This window comes from Delphinapterus leucas, chromosome 8, assembly GCF_059928025.1.
Source record: "Delphinapterus leucas isolate spDelLeu-1000000601 "Yukka" chromosome 8, BTC_Dleu_Yukka2, whole genome shotgun sequence".
Lineage (NCBI taxonomy): Eukaryota > Metazoa > Chordata > Mammalia > Artiodactyla > Monodontidae > Delphinapterus > Delphinapterus leucas.
In genome coordinates this window covers 108,833,248-108,854,654 of record NC_143136.1, presented here as the reverse complement: position 1 = coordinate 108,854,654, position 21,407 = coordinate 108,833,248, and positions in this window count along the sequence as shown.

Here is a 21,407-nt window from a genome sequence, read left to right as displayed (position 1 = left end):
TCATCACCTCTTATTTCACACTGAACACTGAACTTGTGACTGGCAGAGGGGGGCAGCAGATTGCAGGCATATCTGGGTCCTCCCCCAGGAGTCGATTTTCACCCAAGGGTTACTGGGGCCCACTGGGGCCAGGTCTGATGTAGACATGGGGCCAATGACCTTGGCAAAAAGTCCCAGGTTCCAGATCTCAGGTCCCTTCTGATTGATGGACAGTGGCTTTCCAGGATGCGGCAGTGAGAAGGTCTGGGCTCAGTAGGAAACAGGGTGTTAAGCTATTAACAACGTCTGGAAGGTGATCTGAAGAGTGGGCACCATGCTGCACCCTTTAGATACATGTTCCTCACTTAATCCTCATGACAGTCCCACTCAAGAGGCATTTGTACCCCCATCTTACAACTGAGGACTCTGAAATTTATGACGTTATATAAATTTACCCAAGAATAAGAAATAAGAAATTCGGCCCCAAACCTAACTCGAGCCTTACAGCTTTTTCCCTGGGAATCCCCCTCTCACCAATCCTCACGGCAACCTCCCCAGTTCAGACCCCATCTACACTCAGGGAGACCGGGGGCCTGCACCCCTGGTATTCTCTCTGCTTCTAACCATGTGACTCCCTAGGTTAGGCTCACAATTTTCCAGAACAATCCTGCAGAAAACAAATCTCCTCCGGTCACTACCCCTACTTAACACAAACGCATCCACTACCACTTAATGCCTTGCTTCAGAGTTTCTGACTCAGCAGGTCTTTGAGGGAACCTATAAATCTGTCATTTTGAACGTTCCTGGGGGTTTCTGGAGATCCCAGGGCTTGGGTCCACATGGCAACCAAAGCCCTCTGGTCCAGGCTCCAACTGCCCCTGCAGCCGCGTGGCTCAGCCCTTCCAGCCTAGAATGTGAGGCCCAAGTGATCCTTGACCACCTTGCTTCCCTCCCCTCCCAGAACACACCTCTTCTCTTTCATAGGCTCCCTCCCTCCTCACTTCTTTCCCTCCCATGGCCCCTCGTCCTCATTCTCCAAGACTCATGTCTTACCTCATCAGACCCTTTGCAGGAATAGCTGCCCTGCTCTGTGCTCTCCAAACCCCACGCTGTCCCTTCCTGCAGCAACGTCGTGATTGTCCCCCTCCTGCCAGCACGTTGCAAACCCCACAAAAAGATCGTGGCCTGCTGGTCTCAGTGTCCCCGGCACCAGGCACAGGATCTGCCACCAAGAGAAGCTTAAAAATAGAGGCAGAACTGAGTTTCCCACTCCACAGCCTCTGCAGTTCACCCTTCAAATGAGGGCAGGCTTTTCAAAGCTGCCTTAGACGGGACTCTCACCGCAGGTAAGGCTCACCGGGAGAGTGTGGGGTGGAGGGGTCGTGAGCATGAGTCCGGGGCTGAGACAAGCCTGGGCTTGGGTTCCCAGCTTTGCCCTCCACACACTGTGTGTCCTTGGGCAAGCCTCTGCCTGTCTCTGAGCCTCACCTAAGAAACAGATAATGTGCTCTAGTGCACAGGATGGTGGTGAGAATAAAGGGCTGTAGCTTACGTAAAGCACCAGGCACTCAGGAGGCCTGTGTGAATGGAACATTTTTCATGAGCTGTGTTTCTGCCTCTAAAAATGTCTTAAACCCCTCCCCACCCCTCCCCCTTCCCCTTTCTGAGAACTTCTTTATCCGGCACTTGGCATTTTGCCAGAGTGACACTTGAGAGCCCACAGGGGCTCTGTGCATGAGACAGGGCAGCCCCACGGGCCTCGCACACAGGGGTGAGGGGCACAGAAGAGTAATTGCGTGTCCAGGTCCACCTCCTCATGAGGCAGCTCAAGTAGGCAGAGGCCCCATTTCTCCTGACTTCCTGATCTATGTCATCGCTTTTATCAGGGAGTTTTCAAGTCCAACAGCCTCCTTCCCCAGTCTGCAGAGGGTGTTTGTCCCACTCTGGCCGGGTTTGTGGGTAACCTACCCACTCAGCCAGGCCTAGGGAACAGCTTTGCCTGTGACAAAGATTCTTTCCTTGATCAGACTTTACTCAGGCTCCCCTGAACTTTTCAACTAGGCTTATTTCTGTATTCCTCTTTGCATTGTCCAGTTTGGGCAAGAATCCTGATGTCCATCTAACCAGAACCCCGCCCACACTCAATTTGCGATCACCCTTCATATCTAAGGGTTCCTTCCCCCCACCATCCCCCGGCTGATGTCTGATCCCCCTAGTCTGTGTTACCCCTGATGTTTCCACTGTAGTAATTTTCCACCCACGGGCCCGTACCCTGCTCCCTGGCTATAACTCCCACTTGCCCAGGCTGTATTTGGAGCTGAGACCCATCTCTCATCCCCACTGTAAGACAGCATTGCAGTGGTCCTACACCCATCACCTAGGCCCCCCCTTTAGTAAAGTCTGCTTACTGTCTTCAGCAAGTATCATGAATATTTTCCCCTTTAATATCTGCATGGGGCAGGGAAAGAACATAGCCATGGCCTCAGGCAGCCGTGCACTAGGGTCTCCAGGGCACAGAGAAACCAAGACTCAGCCCCCAATCCCCTCCCAGCTGCCTTATGTCCCATCACAGATTTGCAAGGACACGTGTCCAAAGGGCAGGGGTGGAGGAGGCGACGGAGAGCTGAGGGCGAGCCATCGGCCAAATCCATTGCCACCACACCCTGGCTCTCAGGTCCTGGCCCTCTGACCCCTGACGTTAAAGCCGTGATCACGACGGTAACCCCACAGGATGTCTGGGAAGATTACGTCAGATCCCATACGACGGGTGCATTTGCTGTACAATCCAGGCCCTGACAAGGGACCGTTGATGCAGGGCATGTGGAAACACTGCACCACACAGACCCCAGGAGGGCAGAGCTGTCATCACAAAGCCCTGAGAGGTTTGTGACTTGCCCAAGGTCCCTTGCTGGGACATGGCAGAGGGGGCATTCAAGCAGTTGTCTGAAATGCCATGCAGGGGCTGAGGTGTTGGATAAAAGGACTGTCTAGCTCTGAGACGACATTACCATCCTAATCACAAATTGTAGAGCCACGCGCCAGGGGTCCCGTTACAAGCTGCCAGGCCTGGCCTGAGCTATCATCCTATACTCAAGAACCAATATGCGGGTGTTGTTTATTTTATTATTTTTTTTTTAAATTTATTTAATTATGGCTGTGTTGGGTCTTCGTTTCTGTGCGAGGGCTTTCTCTAGTTGCGGCGAGCAGGGGCCACTCTTCATCGCGGTGCGCGGGCCTCTCACTGTCTCGGCCTCTCTTGTTGCAGAGCACAGGCTCCAGACGCGCAGGCTCAGTAGTTGTGGCTCACGGGCCCAGTTGCTCCGCGGCATGTGGGATCCTCCCAGACCAGGGCTCGAACCCGTGTCCCCTGCATTCGCAGGCAGATTCTCAACCACTGCGCCACCAGGGAAGCCCCTATTTTATTATTTACTAAGTCATTTGTAAAGCTTAGTGGACAGAGCGTTTTGATTGCCTCAGACCCACCATGAAAGGCTACCTTCCTCAGCTCCCCACTCTGGTCCATGGCCTTCATTTCTTGTCAAATTACTATAACTGATCTGTACTTGCCAACCCTCTGGAAATGCCCATCACAGCTCTAGATTTTGAAGGAGTTGCTACTTGCCCATGAAAACAAAAATTCTAACTAAATAGGAAAAGAAATTGTATGTTTCCTATCGGACCTGTAATAGATGACCACAAACTTGGTGGCTTAAAATAACACTAGTTTATCATGTTACAGTTCTGGAGGCCAAAAGTCTGAAATGAGTCTCCCTGGGCTAAAATCAAGGTGCCTCTGAGACTGCATTCCTTCTGGAGGCTCTGGGAGAGAACTGTCTTCCTTGCCCCTTCCAGCTTTCAGAGGCTACAGGCATTCCTCAACTCACAGCCCCTTCTCTGTCTTCAAAGTCAGCGATGGTGGGTTGATTCTCCCTCATGTTGCATCTCTCTGACTCTCACTTCTACCTCTTGTAAGGACACTAGTGATTCCTTTGGGCCACCCAGACAATCCAGGAGAATCTCCTTATTTCACAGTCAGCTGATCGGCAACCTTAACTCTATCTTCCGACCTTGATTTCCCTTTATCCCGTAACATAACATATTCACACGCTCTGGAAATTAGGATGTGAGCATCTTTGGAAGCCATTATTCAGCCATTCCGCCGACCACAGAAATGATTACAAATGCTTGGTCTGGGAAGACTTTTAGGGATGTTTGGTCCAGTCATCTCTCAAACCCCAAAATTCCCTTCCCAGCATTCCCAGCGAGTGCTTGTGAAATCTCTGCTTGAATACATCCAGAGACGGCACACTCACTACCAAATGCCAATTCTACAGCTTTCTGGGCACTCCTAAACTAAAGCCTGTCTCTTGCAACCAGATCTGAGCTCTGTGCTTCAGAAGGCATCTGCATGCATCACTCCTCCGTCTCCCCTCTGCAGCTGCACATGGGGCGGGGGAGACCCCAGGGGGACCTCCCCACCTCCCACCATTCCAGGCATCCCTTTGTAGCTCCACATCCACAGGCAATGTCTTTTCTTAAACACGGCAGCCAGAGGAAACAAAACAGTAAAGATGTTATTAAGCTCCTACTCTACGCCTACACCAAGCCCAAAATTTCAAGTGACATCTATTGGAGCCTATGAGGTTGACATTGTCATTTCCTCTTGCAGATGGGGAGACAGTTGTAGAGATGTGGAGTGGTCCACCTACGATCATTCAGCTATGCCGCAGAGCAGGGGCTGCATCTAGATTTGCTCTGACCTGGAGCCTGTGTCTGTCCACTCTGTCACGTTGCCCCTGCCTCTAGTCCAGGCTTGCAGCTAGAAAGAGTGCTGTATGATGAGACTGGAGATCTAGGTTCCATTCCCAGTGAACTAACTTGTAGTGTGTAAGTTGAATTCCAGTTTTCTTTACTATGAATGGGGCTGCCAATAACTCCGCAGGGCAGAGGCAAGGATCAGACAGGCCAGCAGGGAAAGCTTGGGAACCTATTAGGGTCCCAGGAAGAATTTGGGTCCTCGCCACAGGCGTGCTACATCTTTTGCTCTGTTTGCACAAGTTCTCTGGCAGCCTCATCTTGCTTCTGGCATCTACCGAGCTAGTTGTTCCTGAAAAAGCCAAAGCCATCAAGCCAGTGTTCATCCATCCAGCACTGAAAGGTCCAGAAGAATTCTTAATTGCCGCAGGGAGGTATTCAGTTTCTGGGAATCTAGTCCAACCAAGCTTCCAACATTTTTGACCCTTGAATGTCCTATTTCCATCCAGCAAACTTGATTTGTGCCTAGCGCTGTAGAGGCACCAGAAACCCAGAGATAATGGAGGCCAGTCCCTCCTCCAAGGATAGAGACAGATGTGCGAACAGCTTGTTCCAACAGAGTGCTGACCACAGGGGTATCCGGAAACAGGGGGGAGAGTCCTTCACCCTGCCTGTGGGAGCCCAAGAAGATGCAGAGGAGAAATGTCTGAGTTGGGGTCACCTCAGCACCATTCATACCAGACATGAGAAACAGTCCACAGATGAGCTCTGCCCGTGCCTGAGACCCGAGCTGGGAAGTGACCAGAGACAGCAGTGCACAGGGAAAGGTGGGACTCGGGGCTTGAGAAGACGATTTTGCCTTTGATGAAAAGGCTTTCCCAGTGAGAAGCCTTCTTCTCAGGGTCACCATTTGTACAAGTGTCTTGTCTGTCTCTTATTTATTCCTGCAGATGTTGGATTTTAGCACAAATCTCAGAAAATACAGAACACCACAAAACCTTCATCTTCATTAAGAAACTCATGTAAAAATCAGTCTCAAAATGGGATTTCCTTTTGTCCCAAACCAAGTAAAAGAAACGAATTCATATCTTCATCTACAACCCAATGTACTCCTTCTCCATAGACTTTTTAGAAAGCTCTCCAGACTCAGGCTTGAGTCCATGATGAGCTAATGCTGTGACTGCTGTTTTTTCTGTCTCTCTGACACTCAGCGTCATTGGGACTGAGTCTAGGAGGTAATGCTGAGGCCCCATGGGGTGGGGAAGAGTTGTACAAGGGCATGGAAGATGCTTGGGGGCTCTGCATTTCCTTCTCATCTAACCATTGTGGACAAAGCCTCATCAAATCCTTCACAAGAGAATTCTGAAAGAAAGAAAATGATAGCCAATACACACTGATACCGGAAGAGTGTTCCAATTGCCCCACCCTTCCCCTACAAAGAACAAGAATTGGGTTTTCCGTTCAGCACTGCAAAGAACCAGGGAGATCCTGCCTTGGGAGAGGAAGGCAATGGGAGTTGAGGGAAAATTCAACTGCACTTCTACAAACTAGCAGCAAACAATTGGAAATTAAAATATACATTTTAAAAAACATGATTTATCAAAGCATTAAAAAAATGTCAAATACTTAGGGATAGATCTAACAAGATATGTGCAAAATTTGTATGCTGAAAATCCCCAAACCTTGATGAGAGAAATAAAAGGAGACCTAAAACTAAAGAGAAATACAATATGTGTGGTTTGGAAGCCTCAACACTGTTAAGATGGCAGTTCTCCCCAAACTGATCTCGATTCAAGGCAAACCCATTAAGAATTTGTATAGGCTTTTGTGTGGATTAACAAGCTGATTCTAAAATTTGTATTGAAAAGGAAAAAATCTTAGAGTGACCAAGACAATTTTGGAAAAAAAAAGAGTTGGAAGAATCTCACACCTGGCCTAAATCCTTGCTATAAATCTCCCATAATCAAGACCGTGTGGTATTGGCATATAGCTAGATGCAGAGAGAAACAGAAGAGAATTAAGGGTCCAAACACTGACCAACACACTTATGATCAATTGATTTTCAACCAACACAGCAAGAAATTCAATGGGGAAAGGAAAGTCTTTTCAACAAACAATGCTGGAACAATTGAACATCGTTATTTTTTAAATGTATCATGACTCTGACACCATATACAAAAAAAAACAAACAAGGGAAAAAAACCTAAATAGAACATAAACGAAAATCTGAAACTCATGAAAAGAAAACACAGAAGAAAAATATCTGTGTTCTTGGATTAGGCAAAAAAATGTTGTAAATAGCACCTAAAAATCATAGATCACAAATGAAAAAAAAATTATAAATTAGACTTTCACAAAATTGAAACCTGTCCTGAAAGATGCTATTTAAAAACTGAAAAGTAAGTCCACAGACTGGGAGAAAACAGTTTCAAACGTATATCTGATAAAGGGCCTTTCCAGAATATATAAAGAATACTTGTAACTCTATAATAAGAAGACCAACAACTTGGGTTTTTTTAATGGGCAAAATATTTGAACAGACACATCACCAGAAAAGATATATGAATGGCAAACAAGCACACAGAAAGGCACGGAGTCATTACTCATTAGACACGTGTATTAGTCAGCTAGGCTGTCATAATAAATAACAGCCTGGTGGCTTGAACAACAGAAATGTATTTGCTCACAATTCTGGAGCCTGGAAGTCCAAGATCAGGGTGCCAGCAGTATTAGCTTCTCCTGAGGCCTTGTAGCAGGCCCCTTCTCACTGTGTCCTCACATGGCTTTTTCTCTGTGCATGCACCTCCCTGGTATCTTTTTTTTTTCTTTTTTTAAACTTTTTTTGAGGTATAATTGACATATAACACTGTATTAGTTTCAGGTGTACAGCATAATGATTTGATATTTGGGTACATTTTGAAATGATCACCACAGTAAGTCTATTTAACATCCATCACCTTACATAATTACAAGCATTTTGTTTTTTTCCTGTGATGAGAACTTTTAAAATCTACTCTCTTAGCAAGTTTCAAAGACGCAATATGGTATTAGTAACTATAGTCACCATGCTGCACCTTACATCCCTAGTACTTATTTATTTTATAACTGGAAGTTTGTACCTTTTGACCTCTTTCACCCATATCTCCCTCCCCCAACCTCCACCCCACCTCTGGAAAGCAATGAGATTGTTTTGTTTTGGGGGGGGATGTGGTTCCTTTTTTCTAGATCCCACAAATAATGAGATCATGTCATTTTTGTCTTTCTCTGTCTGACTTAATTCACTTAGTATAATACCCTCAAGTTCCATCCATGTTGTCGCAAATGGTAACATTTCATTCATTTTTCTTTAAAATTTATTTACTTTTTGGCTGCATTGGGTCTTTGTTGTCATGCACAGGCTTTTCTCTAGTTGCAATGAGCAAGGGCTGCTCTTCGTTGTGGTGCGTGGGCTTCTCATCATGGTGGCTTCTCTTGTTGCAGAGCATGGGCTCTAGGCGCACGGGCTTCAGTAGTTGTGACTCTCAGGCTCTAGAGCGCAGGCTCAGTAGTTGTGGCGCACGGGCTTAGTTGCTCCATGACATGTGGGATCCTCCTGGACCAGGGCTCGAACCTGTGTCCCCTGCATGGGCAGGCGGATTCTTAACCACTGCACCACCAGGGAAGTCCCAAGATTTCATTCTTGTTTATGGTTCAGGAATATTGTATTGTCTGTGTGTGTGTATGACATTTTCTTATCCATTCTACTGGTGGACACTTAGGTTGCTTCCATATCTTGGCTATTATAAGTAATGCTGCAATGAACATGGGGTGCGTATACCTCTTCAAGTTAGTGTTTTCATTTTCTTTAGATAAATATTCAGAAGTGGAATTGCTGGTTCATATGGTAATTCTATTTTTAATTTTCTGAGGAACCTCCATACTGTTTTCCATAATGGCTATACCAATTTACATTCCCACCAACAGGGCACAAGACTTCCCTTTTTTCCACATCCTCACCAACATTTGTTATTTCTTGTCTTTTTGATAAAAGCCATTCTAACAGGTATATCTCACTGTGATTTTGATTTGCATTTCCCTGATGATTAGTGACGCTAAGCATCTTTTCATGTGCCTATTGGCCATCTGTATGTCTTCTTTGGACCTGGTATCTCTTTATGTGTACAAATTTCCTCTTCTTACAAGGACACCAGTCAGATTGGATTAGGGACCCCTGTAACAGCCTCCTTTTAACTTAATTACCTCTTTAAAAGGCGATCACCAAATACAGTCACGTTCTGAGGTACTGGGGTTTAGGAATTTCACATACAAATTGGTTGGCGGGGGGTGGGTGCCGCAATTCAGTCCATAACAGGAAATGAAATTAAAAGTACAGTGAAAGATCACTACACGCTGACTAGAATGGCTAAAATTACAAAGAATGACCATATCGAACACCAGCAAGAATGAGGAGCAACTGGAACTCTCATATATTGGTGGTGGGAATGCAAAATGACACAGCCACTTTGCAAAACAGTTTGACAGCTATTTATAAAGTTAAACATACACTGACCATACACCCCAGCATTTCCACTTCTGTGCATTCACTCAAAAGAAAGGAAAATGTACCTCCACGTAAAGATTATTCATAACAGCCCAAAATGAAAGCAATCCAAACGTCCATCGACTAATGAAACAAACACTTGTGATATAGGCAAACAATGGACCACTCCTCGGCAATATAAAAGGATGAAGTGTTGCATGGCAATGACATGGATGAATCTCACAAATATTAGTATAAACGAAAGGAATCAAACACAAAGTGATAGTACTGTAAGTTTACATTTATATGACATTCTAGAAAAGGCAAAATATAGGGAATAAATCAGGTCAATTGCTGTCAGGGCCTGGAGTGGGAGGAAGGCACTGATTGCAAAGGGCTGTAAAGGAACTTTGGGGGGTGATAGAAATGTTCTATATCTTGTTTGTGGTAGTAGTTACCTGACTGTATATATTTGTCAAAACTCAATGAAATACACACTTTAAAGGGATAGACTTTGTGGAAATTATACATCAATAACTCTGACTTCTAAGAATAAGGAAGTTAAGTAAGATACACTTGGTATGTTACATTTGATGAATAGTAATAATAATGGTTACAAATTTAACTAGCCTGATGTCCAACCAAAAAGGTTAGAAAAATAACGACAAAATGTTTGAAAAGGAAGAAAGGAAATAACAAAAATAAGTACAGAAGTTAGTGCCATAGAAAATAAATATAAAAGAATATTTTTTAAAACCCAAAAGTTGTTTCACTGAAAAAGCTAATAAAATAGACAAATTTCTGGCAAGCCTAATGAAGAATTTTATAAAGGAGACCTAAATAATATCAGGATTGATCATAACTACAGATACAGCAAAAACCTAAAAATAGAAAAGCAAATGAATAATTTGTAAATTCCTAGAAAAATAAAACTTACCAAACAGACTTAAAAAGAATAAAAAGCCCAAGGAAAACCTGTGTCACTTTAAAAATTAAAACATTAATTTAAAATCTTTTCTAGAAAAATATGGCTGGCCCAGATGGTCAGAAAGAGTCCCTAACACAAAACCCAGGTGAAGCCCCTGCATCTAGGAAAGGCAGCAGCGTGCAGAGCTTGGGGGGTGGGGGACTTCGCACAAGGCCCCCAAGGCAGCCAGGGCCAGGGGTGGTGCCCGAGTGGCTGGGACTGGGCAGGACTGTGTCCCTACCACCCATTAGGCCTCAGTAAGGATTGTGGCCTTGTCCCTGGGAACAACGAGACCATGGCTGGCTTTAAGGATGAGGATGAGATGCTCAGACTTGCATTTTCAAATGATGGCTCTGGTGACAGGTAGGGGAGTGACTGGGCCAGACAAAGGCAAGGAAAAGGGAGCGCCAAGCAGAAGACTGGTGCTGAATGGCCCGAGGTGGCAGTGCAGTGGACAGAGGGGCCCAATGCCCCCTACCTTACCTGAAGTGTCCACCAGCAGGGACACAAATGCCAAAAGTCGGTCTCCAGGAGGTCACTGTTAGAAACAGCACCAAGAAGGAGAAAGGACAGCAGCTCTTCTTCTACTTTCTAAGGATTAGGCCAATGAATTAGCTAGTTGTTCACCTGGAGAGTCAAGACCAAAGTTACAAGGGGCCAGAACACAGAGTCCACAACCAGGTGAAACAGGAGGAAGAGTGGGCATGGCTGATGGAAAACAACAGCACTGGACCACTCAGGAACGTCTTCCAATAGAGGTGAGGTAGGAAATAAACAGGCCTCAGGTTTACCTGTTGCAGCTGGTTTCATGCTGACCCTCTGAGAACCAACTGGAACCCTGATTGAATGAAAGGCAAAGCGAACCCCCCCCACCACCGCCAGCGTCCTCATTTTTGTGGTCGAGAGGATTTCCCAGCCCGACACATGTGCAGAAGGGGTCTCAAGCCGTCATCTAGGAACCTTGGCCGCATTGTAATATCATTATAATGCCACAAGCATTGTGGGTTTGAGCTCCACCACCCCCTGTGGTGGGTTTCGCTTGGGTGCTCATGGGGAAGATTCAGAATGGTGCCTGGTGGAAGCCCAGATAAAGAATTGCAGATGACACAACCACAGGGGAGGAAAAAGGGGAATCACCCTCATCTAAACCCTGGAAGACTAACCCTGTATTAACAACCTAAGCTACCCCTATAAAGGCGCAACTCACTTTGTGAGTTCTCCCATGTGCTCTCCCACACGTACTGTGCTTCTAGTAAACTCTGTGCCTGCTTTGCAATCTTGGTACTCTTTGTTGAATCCTTCCTTCAAAGAAGACAAGGACCAAGGTCCTTTCGCTTGCCAAAAACAGAGGCGAGAGCACTGAAGAAGTGTTCCCTGCACAGAATGAGCCCCAGGAAGTGTCTGCAGCAGCCTGCTGGGGGCAGGAGGGAAAGGTCTGTCCTGCATGGGGCCAGGAACAGCTGCAATCAATCCTGAGCTTAGCACAGGGCTTGAAAAGAAGATACACAATTATGAGAAGGCCATCTACTTTCCTTTTATGCCTGCTCTAGGCTCAGAACGTGTGACCAGGAATGCATTCCTCTAATATTTATTTGATCACCCAACCCCTAAAAAAACCATTTTCCAGGTGACAAAAATTAAAGCTCAGAGATGTTCAGTGACTTGCCCAAGGGTCTCAAGTGCTGAAGAGAGGAGCTGGAGGTCTCACCTGAGTCTAAAGCTCCTCCCATAATATCACACAGGGTATCAGCCAGGCTTCTCCAGAGAATCAGAACCAAGAGAGAGAGAGAAAGAGAGAAATTTATTATAAAGAATTGGCTCATGTGATTATGGAGGCTGTCAAGCCCAAAATCTGCAGAGTGGAAATTGCTGAAGAGGCAAAAAAAGTTGATAGCTCTATTCCTCACCATCAGGCAGGAAAAATTCTCTTTTGGGAGGGAGGGTTAGCCTTGCGTTCTATTCAAGCCTTCAGCTGATTGCACAAGGCCCATGAGCGTTACGGAAGGCAATCTGCTTTAATTTCATCCAAACGCACACTCACAGAAACACCCAGAATTGTGTTTGACCAAATGTATGGGTGCTGTGTCCCAGCCAAGCTGACGTAAACTTAACCATCACACACAACCTCTCAAAAATATTCTTAAATGAATACATGAAGACTTGCTTATTTGGAAGAAAGTTCACATAATTTGAAGAGTTGCATTTTTGTTTTTCAAAGAAGAGCCAACTTTTTCAAAGTCTTATACTTACTTCCATTAAAATTTTACCTATTCAGATCCTGAAAAATTTAGAAGTCAAATAATAGTCCAACAAAGCCTGGACAGTGGCCTCCCACTGCACAATCCATGAAGAGAGCTTCTACTCCGGAGAGAAATAATAAGACAGTTTCCAAGGCCTTTGGCAGCATCAACAAAGAACCTGCTAATTACAAGCTATTCACACAGCCAACTGAAGGCAGGAGAACTTGATAATTGTTAGCTTTCCATGCCCTGTCTGTGACCCCCGTGGAGACATGGTGCGTGTCTCCCTGGGCTGATGCCTCCCTGATGCTCAGAAGATGGTTCTTGCTCTGCACATCCCAGAAAACTGTCTCGTTCAGTCTCCACAGTAAACCAGCCTGACTGTTCTTCTGGGGAATCCTGTGACCTGTGCTGGGGTCCCTGTGGTCACTCAGAAATGCTGCAGAAGAGAGAGCATGAATCCTAGAAAGAAAGGGAGTGTGTCTGCCCATGGCCTTTGTAAAGAGACATCCAGGGGGTGCTGAGCGAGGTCTTAATCAGTTCAGATCGTGGCCACTGAGCTGTGAAGGAAGAGGGCAAAGGGGCTGGCTTGGGGGAAAGAACCCTCAGGAGAGGCTGGCAGCGCGTGGTAGGGGGGAGGGCAGAAACCATCAGCAAGTAGAGGCCTATCATTAGGATAATTATTTATTAAACATTTAGGAAGTGCCAGCCATGTGCCAGCTATTGTCACAATCTGAATTGTAGAATTAGACCAAAGACCTCTAGAAAAGTCTCCCTATCTGACCGGGCAGGATGAAAACAGAACATGTCACTGTGCTCCAGAAGTATCTGGGGAGGCAAGGACGTGCCGTCTGGGCAGAACCCAGCCTCGACCCGAGAGCCCTCTTCCTTCCAGGACTCAGAGGCTAGTCACATGTGGCTGCCTCCTACTCAGCTTTGGCCAAGATCCCCACCAGGCCATTGCCACACACACCAGAACCACTTTGTAATTCTGGTCGTCAGGTGACTCACACATGGATGCTTCAAGGTGGCAGCTGGGTGGGACCTAGCCAGCTGCCAAGCCCCCTTCAATGTCCAGTGGTCAGTGTGCAATTCTGCTTGGCCAGACTCTTGCCAATGGCAATGGTTTGAGAAACAGCCAATCCCTGCCTGCAGACCATCCAGCACTTGGGGAAGCTTTCCATCTTGATCTACATGTATGCTTTATCTAGAAGCAGAGCAATCCAGGAGTTTAAGAAATGACACTTGTCTGTGAGGGGGGACCTCAGAGGACTGAACGCTGGCCTCCTTACCCCAGCCACCGTGGGCTCCTGCACAGGCTGAAGGACCCACAGTAGCCGGTAGCTGTAAGAGCGGCTCAGGGTAACCCCCTCCCTACAAAGAGCAAGCAGCTTGATTTCCAACAGCTTAACACAGATGATATTCAGAAATCTGTAGCTCGGAGGGGATATTAGTTCATTTCCGGGGTTTAGCTCTAAAACACAAGCTGAGTTATGGCGCATTAGGTCTCAAGCAAATTCACACTGGTGTCCATTACATCGTATGAGGTTAAGAAATATATGGGATTCTGGGGGCATGTATTCCACTAACCAAAATTACACACCAGCTGTTGGTCGTATCTGCATGGTCGTTCCTAAACCAAGGTGAATGCACACGTTGGAACGATCCCCTCTGTGTCTCGGTCACAGCACAGTTCATCTGGGACAGGAAGAGGGAGTCTGGGTAGCTGGTGACTGTCCCTGTGGCACAGCGCACATTTGGGTTTCTGTCATGGGGCAGCCAAGCAGCAAACAATCCCCATCACGGTAAATCATTTTGTTTAATGGACCAAGCAAATCCCCAGGAACATTAAAGTCACATTAAAGTCATAAATGCATTCCCTGGAAAAGCAGAAGGGGGGCAGGTTCCCTCAGAAAATGGAACTGAATAGACTTGAGGACACGGGGAGGGGGAAGGGTAAGCTGTGACGAAGTGAGAGAGCGGCATGGACATATATACACTACCAAACGTAAGGTAGATAGGTAGTGGGAAGCAGCCGCACAGCACAGGGAGATCAGCTCGGTGCTTTGTGACCACCTAGGGGGGTGGGATAGGGAGGGTGGGAGGGAGGGAGATACAAGAGGGAGGAGATACGGGGATGTATGTATACATATAGCTGGTTCACTTTGTTATACAGCAGAAACTAACACACCATTGTAAAGCAATTCTACTCCAATAAAGATGTTTAAAAAAAAAGGTGGGGGGGACTGCTCAGAAGCCAGACAACAGAAGGGGGACTGCTCCTCCCGGCCATCCACCAGCACTCAGAGTGGGCGCAGTCTTGGTTTTGAAGCCCACTTTCCCAACACACACACACACACACACAGATCTTCCAAGGCCCACACAACAGCCGTAGCAGACCATGTGTTCAGAGTGTCAGAGCTAGGAGGGATCAGGGACCAGTGGCCTAGTTTTCCAGATTGATTCACTGGGGCCTTAGGATAGAGATATGGGTTCCCAGCCTTCCTCTCATGGAAACAGCACACAGTGTGCCCCCTCTGTATCCCTATTTCCCTGGGAAATCATTTAGAATGGAGGTCATGGTGGCTTTGGAAGAGGAAAGCAGTGATGCTCAGGAAGACATTCTTCTTACCCGGGAGTCACGGGAATTGCCTCCACCTCTCTCGCCGTCCCTCTCCCCCGCCTCCTTCTCTTCCGCCCACCTCCCCCTCCAGTTCAGACCTGGGAAGAGCTCAGCTCAGCCACTGCTTCCAAGTTACACAGCTCATTATGGCACCCACTGTATGTGAAGCTAAGACACACTCAAGGGCTCTCTCTCAGGACCGCTTGTCAGAACCTGAAGTTAAAATGGTCCCCACCCACGTCCTCATATCTCATATTGCCTGCAACATTTTAAGACACTTGAGAAGAGATGTTACTGTTTAGCCAGGTGCCAGGAGCCCACTTCAGTCTATACCTTCAGATGCTTGGGCAGCATTGGAAGGACCCTAATCAGGAGTCTACACCTCAGAAACAGTTCTAGCAAGTTCTTCAGATATCACTAAGTCTGCGCCAGAGGATGCTTAGTTAGCAGAGCAGATGTTAAAAGTCGACTTTTACTTGGTGAGATGAAAGTTTAAGATATGGGATTGGCTGCAAAAAAAAAAAAAAAAAATGGACAAGTCACACCACCTTTGCACCTAGAGGAGGTGAAGGTAAAGGCAGTTCTTTTGCCTCTTTTCTGTTTGCCCATTTCTGTTCCCCTCTAACCTGGAAAGAACCTAATTAACCTGTTGTTTCTTCTCCTAGATAAAAAGAAGGAAGAAGGAAGAGTGAAGTTGTTAAAGAATGGCCAGCTCTCTACCCTCACCAGCCCCCTTAGCAATCCTGCAGGCAGATCACACAGGCAAGTTACCATCGGAAGAGAGAGTCAGCCAGTCTGCACACAGTGGAGAATGATGCAGACCCCAACCTCCTGCCTCAATGGTTCACTGAAATTCTTCCCCCTTTTTCCCCTTTAACAACTGTCGTGGCTGAGCAGAATCTTTGGAGGTGGTCTCTGGACACAAGTCCACCATCTTCCCAGATGGCCAGCTTTTCCGACTAAAGCATCTTTTCTTTCTATTGACACTTGCCTCTCGATTATTGGCTTTTGAGCGGCGAGCAGCTGAACCTGAGTTTGATAACCAAGGAGGAGATACAGGGGGTCCAACAGTCAGAAGAATGACCAGGCAGCCTGAGGCCAGGCCTCTGGAGCAGTGATGGAGGTGAGGGGGGTCTCAAAGATCAAATCACCAGCAGGTACCTGCTCCCCTGTCCCCCTCACCATCTGGGGCAGTGGCCCACAGTCAGCAGAGCAGGAACCAGGTTCCTGGAGAGGGCCTGGCCCTCAGGTTGCAGGCTCTTAAGCCATTTGATCAGAGAAGTTCCAGTCCCTCCCTTGGCAAGATTGGGGACGGCCAGGGTATGGGCTACAATAGACTAACATGGTGGTCCCTTGACCTGGGTTCTGCCACTGCAGCCTTCACGGTTAAGGGGCCCCCAACTCCCTCCCAGCATGACTGGGGCTGGGGGCCAAACCCAGTGGGTGCGGCTGTGTGAAAGGAAGATGGTGCCCTGACCCACGTCTTCTACTCCCACCCAAAGGAGGCCTTCATGCCACCCTCTCTGATTTCTCCGGAGGGCAGCCTGCAAGGGACCAGCCTGCAGAGATTCAGCTACCTCTCAAGCAGGTGAGAAAAGCAGAGAAGTCCTGCAGGAAAGGACAGGGATATCCTGCATGGTTTCTAGGCAGCTCTCAAGACTTGTCAAAGGGAGACCAACCAGGGGGCTCCCGTGCTTCCTCCAGCACTTTTAGCCATTCCAGTGGGGGCACGAAGTGGGTGGAGAGTTGGGGTTAATCAGGGCTGTGGATTTTCTGAGAAGTGGAAGGGAAATGCTGGCTCAGCATGAACAGCAGGAAGGATATTCTGCACAGTGTTGCCCACCAAGTGCATTTTCCAGTGATATCGCGACAGTATCTCCCACCCCACGCTCCTCTGCAGGGTTGCCTGGACACTCCTGCCACCGAGAGCCATGGACTCAGGCCCACCCCTTGGATTGTTCAGGGAGTGGGGCTGAGACCCATCTGCCATCAACAGAATGCAATAGATGTGGCTTCCCAGGCTTGGTCAGAAAAGCGATGGGGCCCTGCCCATTTGGCTGGACCGTCACCATGATAGCCCTTAGTGCAGCCACGTGAGACACAGTTCGTGGGAAGTTCTGGTCTTCTCTAGCTTCTTCTAGAGGCCTCCAGACGATTCCATCCTCGAGTCACTGCCACCCCTTCCTGCAGCAGGGATGCAGGGCCGGATTGCTCAGGGATTGGAGGACGGTAACTGATGCTACTGGCCAGAAGGTTTCTCTGTCCTCAACCTGGGCATGGGAGCTAGGACACACCTGACCGGGTCTCCTGCTGGCACCTTCTCACTTGGACCCATGTAAGAACCAAAATGCTGGGGCAGGAGGAAGTAATTCAAACAGAGCATGAAAAGAGCTTTGTCATCCTGAAACACCCCTTTTGAAGGTGCCTGCACATTTGCCCTGGAGCTAGGTCTCAGATATCTTATTTCCATGGATGAGTGATGCAGCTGCAGGGGGGCTTGTGCCAGGACTTCGGGTCCAGACTAGAGCCCAGAGACACACTCCTAAGTCAGTGGGACATCACCTGCATCCACTTGCCCCTTCTCATTTCCTTCCTTCCATACAATTAACAAAGACTTCCTCTGACCCAGATGCTCTGTGGAGCAGCCTCAAACCTGAATGTATGCAGTGGGTTCCTCTGACCTGGCCATGTCCATTCTGGGCACCAGAACCTGGACTCATATCCTCATGTTAGGGAACCACTGACCGAAACCGCCTGCCCTGGCCAGGCACCATAATAATCGCTTGCATGAGTTGTCTCACAACAAGAGGTCCCGATAAAGAACACAGTGCAGCTGCCAAAAACTAACTGGGAGAATTCAGGAAGGCCCTAAGGAGAGAGGAGACACCGGCTCATAATATGTCCTGCCAAACTCCCAGAAACCCTCACGCTGGAATCCATCTTGGCTGAGAGATGCACACGCCACCAGGAAGGATCCTGAGTCAGACCAAATATGGGCACAAACAAGATGACTGGCCAGAGACAACCTAGAAAGTCGACCCCATTATCCTGAGACTTTGAGCCATATGGCAGAGCAGATCCCCTGGGTTTCCTTACCCTGCTGCTCTCCGCCTGGGAGGCCCTTCCCAATAGTCTTTTGCTTTATTCATTTCTGAGTGTAAGATAAGAGTCCCCCTTGCAGCAGGACTCATGCCCAAGGACCAGTAAATGACAAGTCCAGGACAGGGCTGTTTGCCCAAGACGAGACCAAGCCCTGTCTGGGAGGGGCTCTTTTTTTTCTCCTGTACAAAGAAATCAGACAACCTCAGGGCCACGCTGAGCTCGGCTCTTCATCACCAAAGCAGAGGGACCAAAAAGAAGATCTTGTCTGAAATACATTGAGCCTTCCCTGCTTTTGTCCCAACCAGTCCCAGGCATCTGCCTCTCCCTTCAGGGTGCTCTTTACGATGGACGTTGGAGCTAAAAGCAAACTGCCAACACAGTCTGCTTTACAGGGAGACTGGGAATTAACCTCGAGGTGCAGCTGCCCCTTTTTTCCCAACAAAACCCCTGTGTGGCTCCTTTAGTTATGTAAATGTGAAGCCGAGGTGGGGAATGCCCACCCCCTGCCTGGGGGAGACTCAGTGCAGAGACAGACGGATTCTAAATGCAGAAGCGTCAGTCTCAGCAACTCAGGAAATGGAGTGAGAGGATGCTGCATTTAGAGGGGTGTGTGTGTGTGTGTGTGTGTGTGTGTGTGTGTGTGTTTCCAGGAGCCTCTCAGCATCCCACCCCATCCAGGCTCAGTGAGACCCCACAGTGTGTTCCCATCCATGATGGAGGACAACCCAGACAAAGGGGCAGGCACTCTGGACAGATGTGTTTGCTTCTTTAGGGTTTTGGGAGCAGAGGAGGCCTAGAGGAGGGGGAGGGCGCCACTAACAAGAAGGCAAGCCCCCTCCCCCTCTCTCCTCCTCAGTCTAGGATGGGGATGGGGCCAGAGGTGAGTATTTGGGAAGGTGAGTGTGAGAGCATGTCTACCCCTCTCTAAGAAAAGGGCTGGTTCAGCTTGGACTCAGATGGGTAGAGATCCCTGAGGCAGGACGTGAGGGCCCTCCCTGCAGTGGAGACCTTGGTTTTCAGCTGGAGGACCCACGCGTAAGATCAGACCTGGTCAGAAACCAGAGGGGAGGCTGGATTTCAGCCCCTTGTACAGTGAACAACCCACCCACCAGGACTGGACCACTCGGATGACAAAGAGCCCCGTTGGAGTCAAACCAGAACAGCCTTTGAAAGCTAACACACCTCCATCTCCTCGTCACTGAAATATTTGGTGGACAAGGAAAGGGGAAAAATACAAAGCAATTCTGACATTTTCCTCTACCAAACCATTTATCTCCATTGTGTACTTTTCCCTGGCGATTGAATCTTGCCCCAATTAATTAGCACATTTGCAGTAAGCTAAGCAGCTTTTAGCAAAGAACAAAGAATGTGTGTGTGTGTGTGTGTGTGTGTGTGTGTGTGTGTCTTGCCCTCCCTCTTCCTTGGACCACAGCGGAGACACAAACTGACTAAACCACTGCTGGGCTCCACTCCTGAGAATGGAGGAAAATCGGGATGACTGGGGAGGGGAAAGGGGTGACCTGGTGAGAGCAGGCACAGAACGGAGAAGCAAGGACTTGTCTAATCCTCATTCAGAGGCAGGGAGCAAAAATCCAAGGAGAAAAAGGAAACAAAGAACAGATTTCCCACGCGGGCATGCAAGCACAGGACTCCCACAGTGATTAATGATGCAATCAGACCTCAGAGACTTCTCAGGTTTCTGTGCAAATGAAGACAAAATTCAGAAAATGTGGCTGAAACCCAAGCCCCAAATGTCAGTGTAATCTGAGGAGTGTCTGCTGAGAACAGGAGGAGAATGGATCTCTGGGGGCTGCTCGTCCTGGGCTCAGACTGAATAGAGGGGATCACAGAATGGGGATCCCCACCACAGGAGGGGCGCAGGGAAGCTGGAGCAAAGCGGGGTCTGGAACGTTTACTGAGTCACCCTCATCACCAGGAGGCTTAGGATAGGATTCAAGGGAGCCCCCAATGTGGGAGGGAAAATATTACATCTTTATTTTCACTAACCCCTAGCTGAAGCTAACGCTTCCTTCCATGACGAGTATTAGCAACAAACCCTAGAAGGCTTAGCAGTTCTGTGACTGTCCCTTTAACAGATCACAGGTATGTTCTCTCACATCACAGGTGTGGCAGACATCTCAGAATATCCTTTGCCTCCTAACTACTTTGAAATTATGGTAGTCTTTAGAACTGTAGTAGGACTTGCTATAAAATATGTTAATGAAGAAACACATATGATATTGAATCTCAGATTTGCCTTTTAAATGTTCTGATAACTGTATTTCAATATAATTGGCTTTCTTTATAACCCTAGTGATTTTATTTGATGCGTTTGAGCCATTATTTTGAAAAGGAGACTAACCAAACTGCCAAAGGTAGTTAAAAACCTCACAAAGTACACAGAGCCTGGCTTATGCCTTGTTTATTCAATCCGTATGATGTGTCTCTCCAACAAGACGTGAGCGAACCGAGTTTGCCCACCTGCATGGGGCAGAGACACAGATTCTGCTCTCTCTAACCCCAAGGCCAGCACACGTGCACCCACAGAAGTTTCCAGAGTACAGGACTCACCTGCGAGTCTCTCTTCTCTCCTCCTCTGGGACCATCCACCCTCCTACTCCCCAGGGCCTGCTCTGCTTCCCCCAAGGACTCACATGGACCAGATTCATCCCCAGAATCAGGGAGTATGTAGGCTGTGTGAGTGGCTAAGGGGGTCTGAGGGTCTTGCTAAGGACTCTTAGCCAGAGGGTCCAGGCAAGACCTGGTCTCCATCAGCCGGTAACTTCTGTGACTTACACTGCGTCTGGCCCTGAAAATGGCTGATGAATGTGTGTTGAAGGAACACATAAGTGAGTGTGAGGTAAATAAAGAGAGAGAGCGAGAAAGGGAATAGGTCATCAAAGCTTTCTGTGCCGGGAGATGTCAGGACTTCTACCAAAGGAGAGCCTGGGCCCATTCTTTGAGGTTCTTCCAGTGTAATAACCAGGTAGCACAAAAGAGAGAGAGAAAGTGTGTTGAAATCCCTGGTCAGGTCCCATATCATGGATTCAAGGCATACCGAGCAGAGCCTTTGGAACTGCTGGATTTTTAACAATGTTTTGTAGTGGGGAGAAGCTTGAGCCCTGCTCTGTTTTCTCTCAGCCTCCCCCGCTGGACTGCATGCTCTAGGGTTTAAGACTGTGTTGTAGTGTTTACTCTGTTCCCCTAGCAGCTAGCAGGTTT